This window comes from Cheilinus undulatus, linkage group 12 (assembly GCF_018320785.1).
Source record: "Cheilinus undulatus linkage group 12, ASM1832078v1, whole genome shotgun sequence".
In the NCBI taxonomy this organism is placed as follows: Eukaryota; Metazoa; Chordata; class Actinopteri; order Labriformes; family Labridae; genus Cheilinus; species Cheilinus undulatus.
Genome location: NC_054876.1, coordinates 1,369,568 through 1,391,774, shown reverse-complemented (window position 1 = coordinate 1,391,774; position 22,207 = coordinate 1,369,568). Strand labels below are relative to the sequence as shown.

The 22,207-nt window shown below is 35.9% G+C and overlaps 1 protein-coding gene across 6 annotated transcripts in view; it reads right to left on the bottom strand.

Moving 5' to 3' along the window:
* Positions 1-21,747, bottom strand: part of LOC121518574 (HMG box transcription factor BBX) — a 56,737-nt gene extending 34,990 nt beyond the window's left edge. For 4 of the 6 annotated variants that reach the window (XR_005992661.1, XM_041800947.1, XM_041800950.1 and 1 more), the window contains exons 1-2: positions 13,541-13,654; positions 6,565-6,642 (exon numbers count right to left, since the gene is read on the bottom strand). The gene's annotated coding sequence lies outside the window, so the exon portion shown is untranslated. Of the gene's footprint in view, positions 1-6,564; positions 6,643-13,540; positions 13,655-21,689 lie in introns of those variants that run through there. The other 2 variants (XM_041800948.1, XM_041800949.1) reach the window with 2 other exon arrangements.
* Between the last annotated feature and the right edge of the window lie 460 nt (positions 21,748-22,207).

Here is a 22,207-nt window from a genome sequence, read left to right as displayed (position 1 = left end):
TCTGGTAATACATTATGGGGAAAAAAATAAGCACTGATGATAAATGATCTTGAGATTTAAAAAGTCAAAAATGATTAGGTAACGGCTCAAAATCTGAGATAAAAAGTCTAACTTACTAGTGCAAAAGGTCAAAACACAAATCAGATGTTAAAATAATGCTTTCAAAAGGTAAATATATAAAAAAGAAAGTAAAAATCATGTTTTTAAGGCCAAAATATGACTTGAAATTTAAAAATTGAGAAACTAAAAGGTCAAAATATGAGATATAAAAGTCAAAGTTATAAATTGAAAAGGTCAACATATGATATTAAAAGGTCAATTATAAATAGCAAAAGACGAAATATTAGCCAAAAGTCAATATACACTGCCTGGCCAAAAAAAAAAGTTGCCACCAAAAAAAGGTCACACACGCATTCGCTGTGGCATTGTTTGGATAAGCTTCTGCAATGTCACAAGATTTATTTCCATCCAGTGTTGCATTAATTTTAATATTGATGATGGGAGAGTCTGACCACTGCGCAAAGCCTTCTCCAGCACATCCCAAAGATTCTCAGTGGGGTTAAGGTCTGGACTCTGTGGTGGCCAATCCATGTGTGAAAATGATGTCCCATGCTCCCTGAACCACTCTTTCACAATTTGAGCCTGATGAATCCTGGCATCGTCATCTTGGAATATGCCCGTGCCATTAGGGAAGACAAAATCCATTGATGGAATAACCTGGTCATTCAGTATATTCAGGTAGTCAGCTGACCTCATTCTTTGGGCACATAATGTTGCTGAACCTAGACCTGACCAACTGCAGCAACCCCAGATCATAGCCCCGCCCCCACAGGCTTGTACAGTAGGCACTAGGCATGATGGGAGCATCACTTCACCTGCCTCTCTTCTTACCCTGATGCGCCCATCACTCTGGAACAGGGTCAATCTGGACTCATCAGACCACATGACCTTCTTCCATTCCTCCAGAGTCCAATCTTAATGCTCCCTAGCAAACTGAAGCCTTTTTTTCCGGTTAGCCTTACTGATTAGTGGTTTTCTTAAGGCTACACAGCTGTTCAGTCCCAATCCCTTGAGTTCGCTTTGCATTTGCGTCTGGAAATGCTCTTACTTTCACTATTAAACATACCCCTGAGTTCTACTGTTGTTTTTCTTCGATTTGATTTGGCCAAACGTTTAAGTGATCGCCGATCACGATCATTCAGGATTGTTTTCGGACCACATTTCTTCCTGGAAGACGATGGTTCCCCACTATCCTTCCAGTTTTTAAAAATGCGATGGACAGTTCTTAACCCAATTTTAGTAGTTTCTGCAATCTCCTTAGATGTTTTCTGTGCTTGATGCATGCCAATGATTTGACCCTTCTTAAACAGACTAACATCTTTTCCACGACCACAGGATGTGTCTTTCGACATGGTTGTTTAAGAAATGAGAAGTTACTCATTGCATCAGCTGGGCTTAACTAACTTGTTGCCAGCTGAAAGATAATCGCCCATGCAGTAATTATCCAATAGGAGGCTCGTACCTGTTTGCTTAGTTAAATCAAGGTGGCGACTTTTTTTTTGGCCAGGCAGTGTATGAGAAAAAAAAATCTAAATAATTAATTGTGAAAGTCTAAATATTATCTAAAAGTCCAAATAATAAATGTAAAAGGTCAAAATATAAGAAAAAAGTCCAAATAGAAGTCATAATTGTGCAATGCAAAATTTAAATATGAAATGAAAACACAAATTAATTTCCCACAATTCTTTTTTTCTAATAATTTTTACTCTATATATTTTTTTTTACATTTTCATGACTTCAGGATATTTTAAATTTATCATTGCTAAGTTTACATAATTATACTGGAGAAAATCTGAAGACCTTATATTTTAGGGCCATTTATAATAAGAATAGGATATGATCTTGCGGGGCGGGTATAACTGTATCACGGGCCGCACTTGGACCCCTGGGCCTTGAGTTTGACACCCTTGATGCAGATTGAAATGTGTTAAGGGTGGGACGCTTCCCAAAAACATCTAAGTTATAGCAGATATGATAATGAACAGCTGAGTTAGAACAGCTTCAATGTTCATAGTGATGCTGCCACGCTGCGTTATGAAAACGCAAACATTTTTCCTGCACTATTGAATTTTTACCTGAAGGCTTTTCTGACACCAGTTTAACCTGAATATGTGCAGCGGCCTCTGAGCAGTAGTTTGTGGTGTAAACCATAACATTTCCTATCTACAGTAGGTGGCACTATATTAATCATAAGACATTGCCAAACAATGATGTTCAGGCCAGGGCCTCTATTAAACACGTGGATGGATCAACTTAGAGCACCTACAGCTGTTTTATAAAATACTTCCTGACTTTTGTACAAAAGTGAAACATCTTTTTGTCATTCAGGCCTTAAATCTAAAATGAACCAGGAGACCACCCTCGGGAGAGATCATCTTTGAAGAAACTCTGCAAATGGGCAAACATACAATTAAATTCTCACATCAAATAAAAATACCAGACTTCCTGTTAAGTTCAAAGTTTCTGTAGCTGAGTCTTTTTTGTAGCTCTGGACATGCTACATACAAATTTCATGCATGTAGTTGAAAGTATATGCATGGTGTACTTGTTCATAAAACTTTGCAGAAGGGCTGTGTGGAGGTCCCTGGTAGCTCCCACTGGTGTGTTCCATATAGAGCGTACATCAGTTTCACTGTGTGTATTTAGGACCTGAAAACAGGGCATCAGTTTGGATGAACTGTGTAAATGGAGAAACACGTCTAAAGGAGGAAACAACAGAGCCTCGGGCCCTTAAAAGCTGAAGGATTGTGATATTTAAGAGGAATTATGGTACTTTTAATCACAGTATTTCTACAAATGTAGAACTCCATGACTAATATGAACTAGATTTTATTTTTATTTTGCTTTTTAAAAATGTTTGTAGTTGAATATTCAAATACATTTAAACCTGGGCCATAATAAAGCATTTTGGGACCACGCTGTAAACTTTTTGAATAAAGGGGGTTTTATCATGTGATACCACTGTAGATGAAGGTCCTGTCTGCATCCATTCAGAAAGCTCAGCAGCAGATGAGCAGCAGTCTCAGGGACTGTGAACAAACTCAGAAAGACTTCTGAAATAGGGAAGAGCTGAGGGTGAGCTAGAAAAGGTTAAAAGGAAAATGAGGTCCGTTGATCCAGTTGAGCCTGAGGTCTGTTTATCGGTATCACAAAGCCGGATCACCATGGCAACTGACTGCAAAGCTAACCTGGTCAGGACAAAGCCATGTTCAGAGTTTTAGATTTAAATCAGGAAGCGCCTGAATCTGTGGACATTCATCACAGATTACATTTAAACACTGAATGATTGTGGTTCTATCTGACATAAAATAAAGTTCTTATCAGGTGAAAGTATCAGACCTCATCTAACAGCTGAAATTACCCGTGTCTTAGTTAAAGATTAAGAGTTTGCTGAGTGTTGTTGTTGAGTTGAAATTAATGGGAGGCAAGAAAAAATATGAAATGTTTAGAATTAATCGGAGCTGCAATATTTGTGATTTATGATTATCATATAATCCACAAACAGTATCATGAGTGTACTTGGTTGGTTATTGTGGAAAATACTGAGAACAATGACAGTTTAGAAGTCAACTCAAATACACAAATGTTAAGTACCTTAAAAAATACTAAACCTAAAATGTTTATGGTACTGCTTTCAATATAAGCTTTTCCTTGTTTGACTATTAAAGTACTTCAACAAAGTGCAACAGAGGGACTGTAGTGAACGTCAAGCCATTCTGTAGGCATTTTTGTAAACCTTTCAGGTACAACTTACAAAAATAATTGCAGCTTTTTATGTGATTGTGATTGCACAGCCTGCCATCATGACTGTGATTGAATTTAGATTAATTGTGCAGCATTACAATTTATGTATGAATTTAAGAAACAACACATTCTTTTTTGTTTACTTCCCTGGATTTTATTTATAGTGTCTGTAAAAGTCAGGAACATTTTACAAAGGAATTACCGGTAGAATTAGTTATAATCAATGAGGATGACCATCAGTAGTCAAATATTTATATTTGACTATTAATAGAGCCTCATTCGACTGCTAATCCAGCATTTGAAACAAGACATTTCCATTCCTGCTAAATCTGTTTGTTGGTTTTCTTAAAATAAACAATGACTCTGAGTCTATCCTGGTGGAAATTAGGGCTGGGTGATTATGGCAAAAATCAAAACGATTAATTGAACTTTATACCTCGATTAAGATTGATGTATGATTATCCAACCCCTCTTTCTTGACTCTATTTGTGCTCTAAGTATTTTTATAATTTTAAACTAATAACTGAAAGGAACTTGCACAGATTAAATATTTAGGCAGTCAGCTCCAGGTTTGAGTTTTAGCAGACAGGATGGGACAGTGTCATGTGACTACTACTTCTCCTTTTGGGTTTCTGACAGGCTACATGCCTTGTGACACCTGGCTGCCTATCCCATGACGACACAGCCTGCAGTTTGTTTTTGAGGGGGTTGTGCATTAGTGGAGAGAGAATTACATGGAAAAAAAACTGAAATAACTGACTGGGCAGGTTTATGTCAGTTTTGATTATTTTTCGATTAATTGCCCAGCCCTAGTAGAAATATGACGTTATTTATTCATACTTAAAATAACTCATAATTTTAATCTATCACCTTTGCAACAAAACGTCATAACTAGGGTTGTTCTGATTCCGATACCAGTATCGGAGATACGTCTGATTCTGCTGAAAATGCAGGTACTGGCATCAACAAGTAAACGAGTTTATACTCTGATCTGATACCGTTTGGTTTAACTTTATATTTTGCTTTGTTTAGCCATGCTAACTGTTAGTGCTATAAACCGGAAATCAATTATTCTTCGCTGAAGTAAAGGACCCACTGCAGCAGCAAAGAATGGTGTCTGTGTGACAGCTTTTCTCTGAATGTGATCGTTAATATGCCTTCCAGACCGGCGCTGTCGTACCAACAGGATGGGACAAGTTTATAAATAAAAAGTTAAATAACTTTTCAACCATAAACCGTTGCCTCTTATTTGGTTTTCCTCTTGAAGGTAACTGTTGTGTTTTTCCCATTTACGCTATTTAAATCAAATTACGATCATTTATTACCACTAACCGCCATATTGTTTTTCTCTGAGTGTCCGTCAGCCAATAGCAGGCTGTTTCGTAATCACGTGATGCTGCCCAAAATAGCAAAAAGGAGAGAGAGAGTTCAATGCACTTGATGATTTCTACAACTGTATACACTAAGAACACATCTGTACACAATGGTTGTTAATATGCGAGTTGTACGTTTTATATTGTGTTTGGACAAATGCACTAAAGTTTATATTTAAAAAAAAGAGAGAGAGAGAGCCTGTGCTGCAGCCCCCTGTGTTACTGTTTTTTATTATTTAGCAGTAAAACTCAATAATCAGCAGAAAAACAACGTTAGGGTCACAGAGATAATGTATATCATGACTCTATTGGTTGATCCATGTTCTGACTCAAATATAGGTCTAAATAATTTGCTAGTCTGAACAGTCAGTTCAGAAAGTTCACACTGGTATCGGATCAGCACTCGGTATCGACCGATACACAACACCTCGGTATCTGAATCGTATCGGGAAGGAAAAATGGCATCGTAACATCCCTAGTCATAACCAACCCACATGACTGAATTAAAGTCTCCCTGCAGGATTTTTTATTAACTCGTATTAATTTTTATTATATAATATTATTAAAAGGCGGTTTGGTTTATTTCAAATTCTAAATTGTTGCTTTGTTTTTAACTCTACATAGCGTTGAGGCTGCTCTTCACTTCCTGGCAAAAACAAGAATTAGTGTCATGTTCATGTGAGGGAAACCCTGAACTCTTTTCTTTCATTTATAGCACCAAGGTTTTCACAATAACTTAAAGAGATTAAACCCAGCACATGTATAATCCTGTTTGTTATTTAAAGGCTACTTTATAATGGTAATGTAAGAAACTTTGTTTGATGTCTGACTGACAGTGGCCTCATTTCACTTTTTGTTCTTTAATCATCCTGTTGTCTCTTTGTTTAATGCAGTTAATCAAATCAAAGTTTTGGACCTTGCTACTCTGGTTTCCTTTCAACCTGCAGCAATGAGCCTTCTGTATTGTAAATAGGTTTGTGTGACAGGTCATCCTTTTGCAGACCTAAAGAGTAGAGGACATTTTGAATCGAGTAATAAAAAATATTTTTTTTTTAAGTCTACAAGACAAATAATTTTATGAAATGGTTAATCTTTTATAGTGCAAATGAGAAAATCAATCAGCGAGTGGAAAAAGGTCCCATCAATCACATTTAACTATGTAAATCCTTAACTGTGGACATCCCTAGTAATGAAGCATTGTTGTGTATTTGTATTTATTGATTTTATTTTCTCAGCATGTCTAATTTTCCCTGGATGTCTACCAAAAAACGACACAAATGAAATTATCTATCAATGAATGGGTTCATGGCTACTGTTCTGGAGATGTTCCAACCTCTAGGCCAGTGTTTGTATTTATGGATGTCAAGTGGAAAACAGAGATACTTACTGAAGAAAAAACTATGGAAATGCTGAATGAGTGATGAGGATGAATCTGCCACAGCCTTTGTCATGCAATGACGATGACCTATAAAATACAAGACACTGCTCTCAGTCATGCTGTCATCACTGCAACAATTTTTCCAACAACATGAGAGCTGGGCTGCAAGAAAAATGTGTGCAAAGCAAATTTAATACATTAGTGAGTGACACTGCATAGCACAAGACCTCAACACCATCGTCATTTTGCCTGATGTGATTACAGCTCACTTCAATCATGCAGTCGACGTTTGCCGGAAATATACTTACTTTGTAAGATGTATCAGTGTTTTCAGTGAGGTGCAGGGTAAGACTATATCGTTTCAGCTATATCAAGAGTTTATGTGGATAAAAATCATAATAGATGCTCAGCAAAAAGCTATTTTACTGTAAGATACACAAAATAATTTATTTCAAAATTTTATTTGATAATTGAAGTCAAAATGAGAGATGATTGTGTTTAATTTAATTTAAGAGGATTTTATTTGTAAAAATTCAATGATATTGATACCTTTTGATTCCAACGCAATAAAACAGAAGTCATATATGCCTAACTTAGGGGAAATTATTGTTTTTATCATAAAAAGTAGCAGATGAAACTCCTGCAAACTATCTAAATTGCACATATATATTGGCAATACAAGGGGATTCTTCATACCAGTTCCACCCACTTTTGCAAATGCACTTTAAGGGTTGCAAAATGTCTAAAAATATTTCTTTTTCTGAAACTTTGAACTCATCTCACATCATAATGCACCTTGTCAGCTTCATTAGTTTACAGTAATGGAAGCTTTAGTTTTTTCCTCTTTTTGTGCATTTATTCAAAGATCACATACACCATGTTTTTCACTCACAATATCTAAGAGTTTTTATGAAAATTATATCTTAACATCTTTAGCACATATGGAGTCAGGGAGGAATGCAAAAACACAGTAGACTGTCTTTTATTTATTTTATAAATCTCCGTTTAAAGTGGGACTTAATGATAATGGTTTGTTCCTGCAACCATAAATTTGCTATCAAAATGAAAATATCTAAAATAAAACAATCATAAAAATGCTAGAAGTGACAAAATTCATTTTAAAAAAGGAAAAAACAATGCTTGAGTAGCACCAGTGACATGTTTCATATTCTTTAACTGAATATATAACAGACGTCCAAATTTCTAATTTGAGTAAAAATTAAAGATCAGAACTGGAACCAGCTGCAGTAAAAACAGCTATAGTAACACCAGCTACAGTAACACCAGCGACAGTAACATCAGTGACAGGTAGCACCAGGGACAGCAAAACCCACAACAGTAACACCAGCTGCGGTAACACCAATGACAGCAACACCAGAGACAGTAACATCAGCAATAGTAACACCAGTGTAAGTAACACCAGCAACAGTGACATCAGTAACAGTTACACCAGTAACAGTAACACTAGAGACTGTAACATCAGCAATAGTTACACCAGTAAAAGTAACACCAGCAACAGTTACATCAGTAACACAAACACCAGTAACAGTAACATCAGTAACAGTAACATCAGCAATAGTAACACCAGTGAAAGTAATACCAGCGACAGTAACATCAGTGACAGTTACACCAGGGAAAGTAACACCAGCGACAGTAACATCAGTGACAGTTACACCAGGGAAAGTAACACCAGTGACAGTTCCACCAGGGAAAGTAACACCAGCAACAGTAACATCAGTGACAGTTCCACCAGTAACAGTAACATCAATGACAGTTACACTAGTAACAGTAACACCAGTAACAATAACATCAGCGACAGTAACATCAGCAACAGTTTCACTAGTGAAAGTAACACCAGTGACAGTAACATCAGTGACTAGGGATGCACCGATCGATCAGCCAAAATCAGTATCGGCGGCGATTGCCTTAGTTTTAGGAGATCGGCGATTGGCCGATCCTTGTAAATAAGATCAGTGGATAAGATCGGTTTCATATGCCTCTACCTACTAAAATGTGAAAAATGAAAGACTAAAGGAACTGATATAATTAAGTAGTTTGGAAAGCAATGCTTTAAACTTTTCATTTATATTTGAGAGAACTACTTATGTGCAGTTAAAACAACAAGTTTGTATTGTTTCATGGGTATGTTCAATGTTTTTCAATAAAATAAGATTGGAACATTGAAGGTGTATGCTGTCAGTTATAAAGAAATCGGTATCGTCCAAAATCGAAATCAGCAGGTCAGGCTTTTTAAAGATCCGTGATCGGTGATGGGCCAGAAAATTGCAATCAGTGCACCCCTATCAGTGACAGTTACACCAGTAACAAAAACACCAGTAACAGTAACATCAATGACAGTTACACCAGTAACAGAAACACCAGTAACAGTAACATCAGCAACAGTTACACTAGTGAAAGTAACACCAGCGACAGTAACATCAGTGAGAGTTACACCAGTAACAGTAACACCAGAAATAGTCACACCAGCGACAGTAACATCAGTGACAGTAACACCAGTAACAGTAACATCAGTGACAGTTAATTTACACCAGTAACAGTAACATCAGGGACAGTCACACCGATGTTACTGTTGTTGGTGTGACTGTCCCTGATGTTACTGTTACACCAGTAACAGTAACATCAGGGACAGTCACACCAGCAACAGTAACATCGGTGTCAGTAACACCAGTGAAAGTAACACCAGTAACAGTAACACTAATGAAAGTAACACCAGCGACAGTAACATCAGTGACAGTAACAACTAGTGAAAGTAACACCAGTGACAGTAACATCAGTGACAGTAACACCAGCGACAGTAACACCAGCGACAGTAACATCAGTGACAGTAACATCAGTGACAGTAACACCACGACAGTAACACTAGCGACAGTCACACCAGTGACAGTAACACCAGTGACAGTAACACCAGCGACAGTAACACCAGCGACAGCAACACCAGCGACAGTAACACCAGCGACAGTAACACCAGTGAAAATAACACAAGCAATAGTAACACCAGTCACCAGTTTCCCCCAGAAACCTTGAGAAAGGGAAATTTTGACCTCAGAGATGATCCATTGTAAGTCACATCAATCAGTCTGTTCCCCACACGTGTAGCTTACACATCTTTAAATGTCAAATTAAAAGGTCACTGTATATTTCTTAGTGCAAGCGTATCACAAATCTGGAGGAAAAAGGAGAAAAAAATGTTCAAAGTTGAACATGTTAAAAAGTTGAGTTTTGCTTTACTTTAGAAATTGAAGTGTAGATTGTGGAGGTTGAGTTCTAAACTAGCAGCTGTGTGTCCAAGCAGATTATTAATTCAACTTTTTTTTCCAAAATATGACTTTTTGCCAATTAAATCTTGATTTTTGTCAACTCTGTCAAACACACTAAGATGTATTCAATTTTCAGTCACTAATTCAATGAATGTCAAGTTAGTGGTTTTCTAACACTGGAATTCAGGAATGATATTTAGTAATAAAATGCGTTATTTTCACTAATTTTCAATTTTTCACTCATCTGAAGTATCTTATCTCTGAATTTTATGATTTTCCTAACTTTATATCTAATATTAACCATATTAGACTTATCTTTTTGAATAAATTAGGTTACTCATTGCTTATAGATTAGATAGTATTTTAACAAAAAAGGAAAATAAAATGAACAGAAGGTTAATAGATGTTTGTAAAATGAACAAACTCATCATGTGATGGAGTTGATGATGGGGGTAAAAAGTTTAAACTAGCTTTGAAGCCAAGTAACTGTCTTAACTTACTAAGTGAATTTCAGTATCCTCAGGAGTCTACAGTAGCTAGGAATGTTGGTGGAACTTCCCTTACAGTAACATATAGCTTAGCTAAAGCACGTTTCTTCCAGCGGCTTTCTATAGTCATTTAGTGTCAACAGCTGTTGTTTTGAAAGAAATAAATATTTAACTTAGTAGGTACTGCGATAGTTTTGTTGAATCAAACATGCAGCTAAATGCAATTATAAGCCGAAAGTTATAAATTATTTTTTCTGTAACGCCCGTTACCTGTTGCTCTATTTGTGGAACTAATAACTAGACCAGTATCACTCAACAAAAGAGCCAAACTGTTGAAAAATACCTTTGCAAGAGCCACAATCTAAGTGGAGAAAAGTTGCAAAAAAAGGGTTAAAGTGGCAATAAATATAAGTTAAAGGTGGCAAAAATGGGTAAAAAGCTGCAAGAATGGGTGAAAAGGGAAAAATTGGGAGAAAAGTGGCAAAAAGGGCAGAAAATGGCAAAGATGGGTTAGAAGTGACAAAATATGAGTTAGGGGTGGTAAAAATGGTCAAGAAGCAGCAAAAACAGCAAAATAAATATTAAAAATGACTAAAATAGGCAAAAGGCAGCAAAGAGTGGTAAAAATGGGCAAAAAGTGGCAAAAAGGAGAAAAATGCAAATAAAAAGCAGGATAAAAGTGGCAAAAATGGGCAAAAAGCAACAAAAATGGCTTAAAAGCGGCAAAAAAAATGGAAAAAGGGGCAAAAATTTGCAAATAAGGGCATGGAAATATACAGCCAAAAAATAAAGGTTGAAAAATCTGACAATTAAAGTCTTGGTCTAGGTTTCCCTTTTGAAATGTTTTCTGGGGTAATAATATTCAAATTAAGACATAAAAGAGTAACAAATCATCCTGTAAGAGCCACATGTTTGGTATTACTTTATCTAGACAAAGTTACACATGAGCCTCTAAGAGCTGAAGTGTTTTAAACATGCTGATATCTGTCTGAATGTTTCAGAGCTATGATCATTTTAATGTTATTTCATTACTCTTTCATAATATGGAATTTGAGGTTTACCCAACTGAAGCGTTGACGACTTTAATCATTGACATTAAAATAATTCACAGATTTAAGGGAGACTAGTTTGTGAAATAATAATTCCAGCAACCCAACAAACTAAAGAGTAATGTTAAAGCTCTGAGCCTAAATCTTCTCTGAAGGTTATAAAATAATGTCCCAGTTCCTTTCACAAAACGCAGTCATCTCATTACTATGCAAAAACTGTTAGGAAGCTAATAGAGTTGGCTAAATATGCTTATGTAGGTTATCTAAAGGCAATTTCTTCATTTCTGCATCTCCACTAGAAGAAGGAATAATATCCCTTTTGAGGTGTAACAGATGCACATTTTAATCTCTAATAATCAGGATTAGCATCTGTTTCTGTCCATAATCCCGTGTAGACAGAAAAGAGTGGAAGTTGACCCCACATTTCACGCAAAGTATCACGGTTGGAAAAAGGTGGGGGTTTTTTTGTTGTTTTTTTTTAGTAGTTAATGTATTCACACCTCCAGGTGTGGATTTGGACTCTTGCAAAGGTATTTTGTCTCTTTGGTTGAGCAGGGTTTGAGTAACATTGCCGTAGGATCTATGAAACTGGTAATCGGATACCAGTGTAAATAAAATTATCACATGTATAATCACTCAAGAACGTGATTTTTATGTTAGAATACAAAATAAAATATTCATTAAGTTTTTTTCAAGTGAAATATGTAAGTAAAGACATAAGATAGAAAGATGCTCATTTCTGCAGAATGACCCAGATTTGATTATTCTAAACTTCATTACCAAGTTTTAAGACTTAAAAACAGTTTGGCAACCTCAGTAAAAGGAAATATTACCAGCTTTTTTGTACATTTTTGACAGTTTCCCCACATGTTTGATTATTACAAACTCCTGAGTTGTGTCGTTGAGTATCTTTGACTTCTGCTCGTGTTGCTGTGGCATCAAACAGGTTTCAGTATGGTTGGATTCTTACTAGAATCATATCAAAGTTTATTATTCTGGTGTGGTCACAGTCTATTGTGTTTATGAAACAAACCCAGATATATGTGGTGAATTACCACTCAGTTAAAAAGTCTCAGGTATGATTTTTGGTCCATATGGCCCAGCCCTACACTCGATCCGCCCTTGTGGTTAAAACCAAAACATGTAGGCCGAAACCTTTGGACCGATGGATGCGTTAGAGACAACATAATTCATCCGAAATGAGGCAGGCTGAGTGTCAGTGTGGAGGTCTGCTGGTGTTCACAGGTAAACTGCTGATGCCTCGGTCCGTCTCAGGAGTCAAGCCTGCACTCGGATCGTCTAACAGCATTACATTAATGAAGAATACCTATAAAGCTTCTGTTTTACTCCTGAACTGAGCTCCTACCTCCACCGTTACGCTCACATTTTGGTCTCCGTGCAAAATGTCGATGTGAGCTCTGACAAGACAGACAAGCCGAATGAGAGTCCATCTTGCTTTGGTTTGGAGGAGAAAAGCCAAGTACAGTACAGTGCTGGGAATATTTCACTGCTGTCAAACTCTCCCGTGACTATGTCGACGAAACAGTCCGAGTGAAAAACCTCCACAGTGATTAATTAAACTGAGGATTTTCTGTCCAAGTCCATGCATCCGTGGACAATGTTTGGCTGGGCAGTAGCTCCATTTTCTAGCACTGTTACTGGGAATAAAAGTAGCTAGTTAGCCTGCTAGCTGTGCAGCCTGCTAACTGGACGTGTCACGGTTTTAACATGCAATGATTTCAGCTTGGTGAACAGCTGCTGACAAACACTAAACAGTGGTTAATACTCGTGTTTGAGCCTTTATTCCGTCTGTTAGCTCACATACAGCGAAGCTCTGTGAGTCCGTTTGACGCCGATAGGAAGAGTCATAGCTCCTCAGTCACAAACATTTATTTCACACGGTGATGTCTAACAGCAGTGAGGAAATATCTCAGAAACACGGTAACCCTTCAAACAACCGTCGGTCCAACTAAGACCCGGGACATCGAGGAAATGTCGACGGTAAAGTCACAGACTCACAGAGACAAGCCATCAGGCGGACATCATGTCCAAAGCAGCGATAATAATCATTTTCAGTGACTGACTGGGAAAATAGAGATCGGGTTTAAACTGAGAATCAATCAAAGAACATGTTTTCTGTCATCATTGTCTCCTAAATGTCCACACATACCTCCAATATCCCGCTCACATATCCTCTCATCATCGGTGCCGTCCACCTTTTTAACTTATTGACACATCATAACAGTTCAGCACTGGCTGTACTAAACACAGATCAGTCAACGGCTCATACAAACCGCCGAAACCGGAAGTACGATCATTAGTCACCAGAGTAAGAGTCCTCTGGTGTCAGTGTGGCTCTGAATCTGCCGCAAATCTTTATGAAAATGTGACCTTTTCTGTTTATAACTGTGGGAACAATATAAAACAAGTGTTTTGTACTTCAACAATGGAGTCAAAATGTAAAGAACGAAAGTTGAAGTTGGGGAAATGAAGTTCAACTATCTGTGCAGTTACACATAAACTGGGGTACTGTCAATATGTGGCCTATGTATTAAAACTAGGGATGCACGATATTATCGGACAGATATCGGTATGGGCAGATATAAGCGGCATCCAAACATGCTAAAATGATGTTTCAAAAACAGGTTAAAAGCACTTCTGGACATCGTTGCTGCGTGCTGCAATGTACATCTTCAGCTAAGTTTAACTCGTCACTGACAGTCAGCTCATGTAACTCATACAAACAGCGAGTAAACCGCAACGATTTTGCCATCATAACCCATTCTCTTCTCCCGACTGGAAGTGTGGGAGCGGTCTAATGCCAAATGTGGAAGCAGTTTGTGCATAGAGCCCATTAGCAAAAAAAAAGCCAAATATCTGTATCGGCAGATAATAGCAAAAAAAGACAAATATCTGTATCAGCAGATAATAGCAAAAAAAGCCTAATATCGGTATCGGCAGATAATAGCAAAAAAAAAGTCTAATATCTGTATCGGCAGATAATAGCAAAAAAAGCCAAATATCTGTATCAGCAGATAATAGCAAAAAAAGCCTAATATCGGTATCGGCAGATAATAGCAAAAAAAGCCAAATATCTGTATCAGCAGATAATAGCAAAAAAAAGCCTAATATCGGTATCGGCAGATAATAGCAAAAAAAGACAAATATCTGTATCAGCAGATGATAGCAAAAAAAGCCAAATATCGGTATCGGCAGATAATAGCAAAAAAAGACAAATATCAGTATCAGCAGATTATAGCAAAAAAAGCCAAATATCTGTATCAGCAGATAATAGCAAAAAAGCCAAATATCTGTATCAGCAGATAATAGCAAAAAAAAGCCAAATATCGGTATCGGCAGATAATAGCAAAAAAAAAGTCTAATATCTGTATCGGCAGATAATAGCAAAAAAAGACAAATATCAGTATCAGCAGATAATAGCAAAAAAAGCCAAATATCTATATCATCAGATAATAGCAAAAAAAGCCAAATATCGGTATCGGCAGATAATAGCAAAAAAGACAAATATCAGTATCAGCAGATAATAGCAAAAAAAGCCTAATATCGGTATCGGCAGATAATAGCAAAAAAAGACAAATATCAGTATCAGCAGATAATAGCAAAAAAAAAGCCTAATATCGGTATCGGCAGATAATAGCAAAAAAATAGGCCAAATATCGGTATCGGCAGATAATAGCAAAAAAAGCCAAATATCTGTATCAGCAGATAATAGCAAAAAAAGCCAAATATCAGTATCAACAGATAATAGCAAAAAAAGCCAAATATCTGTATTGGCAGATAATAGCAAAAAAAGACAAATATCTGTATCGGCAGATAATAGCAAAAAAAGCCAAATATCTGTATCAGCAGAAAATAGCAAAAAAAGCCAAATATCTGTATCAGCAGATAATAGCAAAAAAAGCCAAATATCAGTATCAACAGATAATAGCAAAAAAAGCCAAATATCTGTATTGGCAGATAATAGCAAAAAAAGCCAAATATCTGTATCGGCAGATAATAGCAAAAAAAGCCAAATATCAGTATCGACAGATAATAGCAAAAAAAGACAAATATCGGTATCGGCAGATAATAGCAAAAAAAGCCAAATATCTGTATCAGCAGATAATAGCAAAAAAAAAAGCCAAATATCTGTATCAGCAGAAAATAGCAAAAAAAGCCAAATATCAGTATCAGAAGATAATAGCAAAAAAAGCCAAATATCAGTATCAACAGATAATAGCAAAAAAAGCCAAATATCTGTATTGGCAGTTAATAGCAAAAAAAGCCAAATATCAGTATCGACAGATAATAGCAAAAAAAGCCAAATATCAGTATCGACAGATAATAGCAAAAAAATACAAATATCTGTATCAGCAGATAATAGCAAAAAAAGCCAAATATCTGTATCAGCAGATAATAGCAAAAAAAGCCAAATATCAGTATCGACAGATAATAGCAAAAAAAGACAAATATCTGTATCGGCAGATAATAGCAAAAAAAGCCAAATATCTGTATCGACAGATAATAGCAAAAAAAGACAAATATCTGTATCGGCAGATAATAGCAAAAAAAAGCCAAATATCGGTATCGGCAGATAATAGCAAAAAAAGCCAAATATCTGTATCGACAGATAATAGCAAAAAAAAGCCAAATATCGGTATCGGCAGATAATAGCAAAAAAAAAAAAAAAAAGCCAAATATCAGTATCAGCAGATATCAGCAAAAAAAAGCCTAATATCGGTATCGGCAGATAATAGCTAAAAAAAAAGCCTAATATCGGTATCGGCAGATAATAGCTAAAAAAAAAGCTTAATATCGGTATCGGCAGATAATAGCAAAAAAAAAAGCCAAATATCGGTATCGACAGATATTAAAATTTTTGCCGATATTTACATCGGATATTTTGGCCGTGCATATCAGCATATATCAACTGTAAAATTTAGCCATTCTAATAATAAATTAGTGGAGTTTTAGGCTGAACCAACAGACCTATGTAGGTTGAGATCTTTTTCTTTATTCATTCTCATTCTTTAAACTTAACCCCTTAAAGCCTGTTGTATATTTGACACATACTTTTATGATACCTCTATCTAATCAATATGATCAATAAATTACTAAAGAAAAACTTCTGAATACAATCTGATAAATGATAAAAATGCCCTCAAGTGGATTATCAGTTAGCAAAAACCAAAAGAAAAAAAAAATGTTTCTTTTTTCATCCTTGAACCTAAAATTCTGTTAGAAGGACGGAATTTTTAGTTATGTACAACATATTTAAATATCAGTATCCATATCAGTATTGGCTAAAATAAATCTGTAAATATCGGCTTATCTGATATCAGCAAAAATCCAATATCATGCATCCCTAATTAAAACACTGCTTTTTCACTGAACACTTAAAGGCTATACTAGGGACAAGAGATGGAACCTAAAAATAAATTAATCTAGTTATAAACGCTGCAGCACATCAGCATCATGCTCTGTAATCAATCTAGTGTTGATCGATTAACAGAATTCCTATGATTATTTAAACAGACAATCCTGATTCAATGATCAGTGTGTCACATACTGTGCTGCTCTGGTTTTGTCATGTGTTGTAAATGTTTCAGTTTGTAATATTTAGTGGAACAATCTTGGTAAAAATTTAACACAGTCATTATGAGTCCTTTTTTGAAATTCAAGATTATTTGGGGGCTTTGCCTAATCGAGAGGACAACCAAAGAGAGACAGGAAACATGGAGAGAGTAGGAAAAGACGTGCACCAAACAGCCCCAAGACCAGGGATCGATCCCACAGCCAGTGCAACAAGGATTACAGCCTCTGTTTAAGGACAAAAATAGGATTTGTGATGATGATACATAAATGGTATCATGAGTTTATTTATGTGGTTATCAAGGAAAATTCAGAGAACAATGACAGGTAAAAGTGTGTATTTCTCTGTCCAAATCATGCAAATATTAAGTGGTATAAAAATACAAAAGCTGAAGATTTTTACTGCTTTCAAAATAACTATGAATTTCCTTTTTTGGAAAATGAAGGTGCTTCTACAAAGTGTAACTGTGGCACTGTTATAAACTTAAAGACCTTTCTGCAGACACTTTAGTAAACCTTTACAGTTCTAATACAAAAATAATTGCTGCTTTTTATGTGTTTACGTAATTGCACAGCCTGACATTGTGATGGCCACTAGATTAATTGTGTAGCCCTACTTAAAATCAGTCATCAGTATAACCATGATTATGATTTTTACCATAATCTAGCAAACTAACTGAAACCATGATCACATCTCTGCCTCAGTTATTTGAAAGAAAATCCAAATATAAATTTAGGTGACCAGCATGAGAAAAATAATTAGAGAAAGACAGTTTTAATAAAATAAAATATGCTTTGATATTCAAAGCAAAGATCAAATACATTTACATACCCAGGAATACAGTGTCTGACCCATATCTATTTTAGTGTTACAACAACCAACACACTATCTGTTCCTCAGTTATGGTTAACAATATGGAACTAAAGTCACATCTTTTAGCACATTATATGTTGACAGTCATAACATTTTCTGTAATTAAATACCCAAATAAAGTCACTTCAAAGTCTCAAGGGTTGAATGAAAAATGTCACTCGGGCACTTTTATTATAAAAATGAACAGATCAGCTGCAAATGTCAACATGGACATGAAAAATGACATCAAAATAAACTACACCTAAATATTACTGCAGCAACAACAATAAAAAGTATAAAGAGTTAACAATAACATGCTTAAAGATGATCTAGAGGTCAGTAATCATACTACTGTTTGTGATTCTATTTGCTGAGCAGACCTGACATCCTTTTGTTTTTTGTATTTTTTTACTAATCAACATAAACTATACTGATAAAACTATGATACGGTCTTATATCTCATTTGAAATTACATTGATATATCTCTAAAATGTGTCTTAAACGTGAATGAATTGTAGGGATGCAGAAAAAGTTACATTTCTGCAAATTTGATAATATTTGCAAATTAATTTTAGCCAATAAAGATATCAGCACTGATAAATAAATGTGGTTCAGAACTAAAACTTTACATTAGCTAAACTTTAAACAGTTTTAGGACTGCACTAATTTATTTGTACACACAGCCAATGTCAACTGTCAAGCACCGACAAAAATTCTGCATCTGCTGATTTAATATTTTGCTTTTAAGCTAACATCTACTGATACTGATATCATGCTGGGTCTACAGTAATGGATGTTTGATGTTGTCCAAAATGCTGAAATCTGCAGAGTCATATAAGCAGATACCAATATTGTTACTGATATATGGGCTGAACGATTTGCAAAAATAATCTTACTGCAATTGCAATTTAATATTTATTATTATATATAAAATAATATTAATATATATTATTAAGGCTGACAGCCTCAAGTCGATTGGTTGATTAATTGGTTGATGACCTCATGTCCGACCAAAATCCAATTGGTCGAACAATCGCACATGCTACTTTAATTGGAGGAATCCATTTTTTGCAGGGGTGAGAAGAGAGACATCATGTGTTTTATTTTTTCAGTTATCTGGTGTTACAAAATAAAATTTACAGGAAAAAAACTATGAATATAACTATTCAAAGACAGTTTACTCGTGCCTTTAAGGGTGATTGATTACAGTTTAAATACCCAGAAAGTTAAAACAACTAGGACCACCCCCCACCGAGCAAAGTCCATGAAGCACGTTTATACTCCGTTTCCTGTGAATTGACAACATGTCGAAAAAAGTCAGCTGTGCGGCAAAATTTGGTTAAAAAGGATGATTTTGGTCCGTCCCAAGACCAATCGATTAATTGATGATCTGGTGTGATTTTAGTCGACAAAGTTTTTCTTTGGTTGACTACAGCCCTGTAATATATATTATAATTTATTATTGGACTACTTAACTTTTGCATTTTACAAAAATGTAAGCAATAAATCAATATCATAACCTACATGAAGTCAGGAACACTGATCATACATTTTACCATCTCATTGTAAAATGGATACTACAGTTTTCCTAGGCAGAGGAGGCTCTGCTCTAAAGATGCTACCTCCGTTGGTCAAGCAGCTGCTTTGACTGTCCAGGGAGAGCATGGCTAGAAACCCCCATATGTATGGACACATAAATGACAATGTGTATTTTCAATACACAAATAATTTCAAAAATGAAATTATTTCAGAGGTAATTAATCCATAGTAGCATGGATGTGAATATGAGGATTCAACAAGCTTTAAGCTATAAAGGAGGCTGCTGGGATGGAGGAGGTTTAGCTTGTAAAACTGCTGAATGTATTTTAAAATAGAATGAATTAAGCTGCTATTTTGACATATTTCAAGTTTAAGAAGTATCGCAACTTCTGCGATTTGTAAATTGCAACAGACCATATTTTGATTCAATGTAATTTGCGATTAATTGCCCAGCCCTAACTGATATTTAAATATTTATTTAGGACCTTAAACACACATTTTCAGCTTGGAGTGATAAACAAAGAGACAAACTTCCACCCTCAGAACAAAATTTCAGGTTAAAGTGTAGATGAACAGAGACTTCAGCTGATGTAGGTCCTGCCTAAACTCCACAAATGTAGTCGTCCAAATGGAGGTATTTACAGCTGGTATATTGGTTTTAACTATCAGCAGAAGTTTCATATCTAACAGTACTGATAATTATCTTTTTAAGCTTTTATCTGCTGTTATAATAAAATAATCTAATAGTATTTTTTACCCCAATATTGATGATTGCAATTTCATTTGCATTTATTTTTTAACTTCTTCATCTTATGTATTTCTCAACAAACAAGCAATGAATGATTCTATATTATTATGAATTTGGTAGATTAAACTAAGACTGAATCATTTTGAAAAAATATCAAATTGCTACCATTTTGACTCACTGCAAAGTCAATATAAACCGTTGAATTAAAGGGAATGATAATTCTTATGTCAATCTCATTTTTAATAAAAAAAAACAAAACAGGTAAAATAGGATTTTTGTAAACTATTCTAGAAAAAATTGGCACTTGAGTGTGCGTGATATGCAGAGCACAAAGTATTTAAGGAGTATTTTAACCCACATTTTAGGTTAAGGAAATATTGCATCCTCTGCCATTTGAACACTGCAGTAGGCCATATTAGGATCAATCTAAATTCTGAATTATTGCCCCAGCCTGATGCCAAGTGTGGGGGCTTTCCATGATACATGGGTGAGTTTGTGTAATTGACCTCGCAACCCATGGCAGGGTTAGGGTTACACATGTCCCCTTACAATTATATAGCCTATAAAAAAATCTTTGTCTTTATAGGTTTGGAAATATTCTGGATTCTCTAAGACCTCAATTAAATACATATAACATTGGAATGGGAACTTTTTAACTTAACAGATTTATTTCAGGGCAGAAATTCTACATACAGTATCTTTAAATAAGACATGAATATAGGTTAAACATCCTTCAATATCATTGCATTGAAAAGTAGCATTTAAAGTGGGTCTAATTCTGTTTTCAGCTCCACTACTTAAACTTGAGTTAAAAACACAAAAAGCTCCATTTGTGTCCCTTTAGTTGGAATATAAATAGCCTATTAAACGTCTGTTACAGACGCTAGTATAGAAACTAAGGGCCCCTCTAGCAGTGAGGATATATAAATATTGGTAACCAAAGTTGTCCATCCCTACGTTATATACAGTTAGAAAGATTCCAGTTCAGTATTATTGTTTTGTGATGAATTTTGAAGAATAAAAACTTCATCCAGCACCATTCTACTTCAGTAATTTTATTTAACCCGTCAACCGGAAGTGGGGGTTCGTTATTTGGTGCAACTTGACGATGGTGGAGAAACGCAGCACTTCACTTGATGATGAATGTTACTGTCAACGAAGGCGACACATTAAACCACCTAACCAGACTATGAAATAACAGCATGATACGGTGATTCTGGCAGAAATACTCTCTGGTTCAGTCATATAATGTATTAAAAGTCACTTTCGTTTTCATCGAGTTGGGAGAAAATTCTCATCTCGGTTCTATCCCTCCCCTCCCCCTGGTCTGCAAAGTGCTCGGAGCCTGATGGCCTGTACTTCCTAACAACATCTCTCACTAAACTTTGCCTTTTCGCTCTGTTTGGAGGTCAAAGGTCAAAGAAAAGGTTCAGGCTTCATCAGAAAAGCTCGATAAGGACTCAGAAAACGCCGCTGACTGTCTATGAGTGAAGTGACTTCTTGTTATAAGCTTCCTGGGTGTTTGTGACCGTGATAACTGAAACAAAATGGAGGAAAAGCGAGTAACGGCCGTTTGACAGGACGTACCTTACAGAGAGACCGTAGTCAGCCTGAGCTTCTCTGCTTCAGTCTTCTTATTAAGCTTTAGTCGACAATTTATCAACAGTTTCACAGCAAACAGTACACAGAGAAAACATCCACCCCGGCATGTAATGCTTAATGTTATTGGACCATCCTTTTGAGTGACAGTTTGAGTCAGCCAATCAGGAGCGCTCTTATATTCCAGTGTTTCCAGATTAGTGTAACGTCCTCAGATATGATGTACAGTACACGTGTTGTAAATGTAAGGCTAAACATCAGCTACAGACGGTGAAATAAGGTTAATACATGTATGTGAGTGGTATATAGCAAGGCTGGTTCACTGTACTAGCATGCAGGAATGTTACCGTCTGTTTTTAATCTGCCAAAGAATGCTACGTTAGCCTGTCTAATCTGGAACTACTCACTTCACTCATACTTGATTTATCGGCTCTCTGTCAGTCCTTCTCAACAGACTGCGTAGTTATCTGTTGTATCAGTGAATCTAGGAGACAATCTGCTGGATT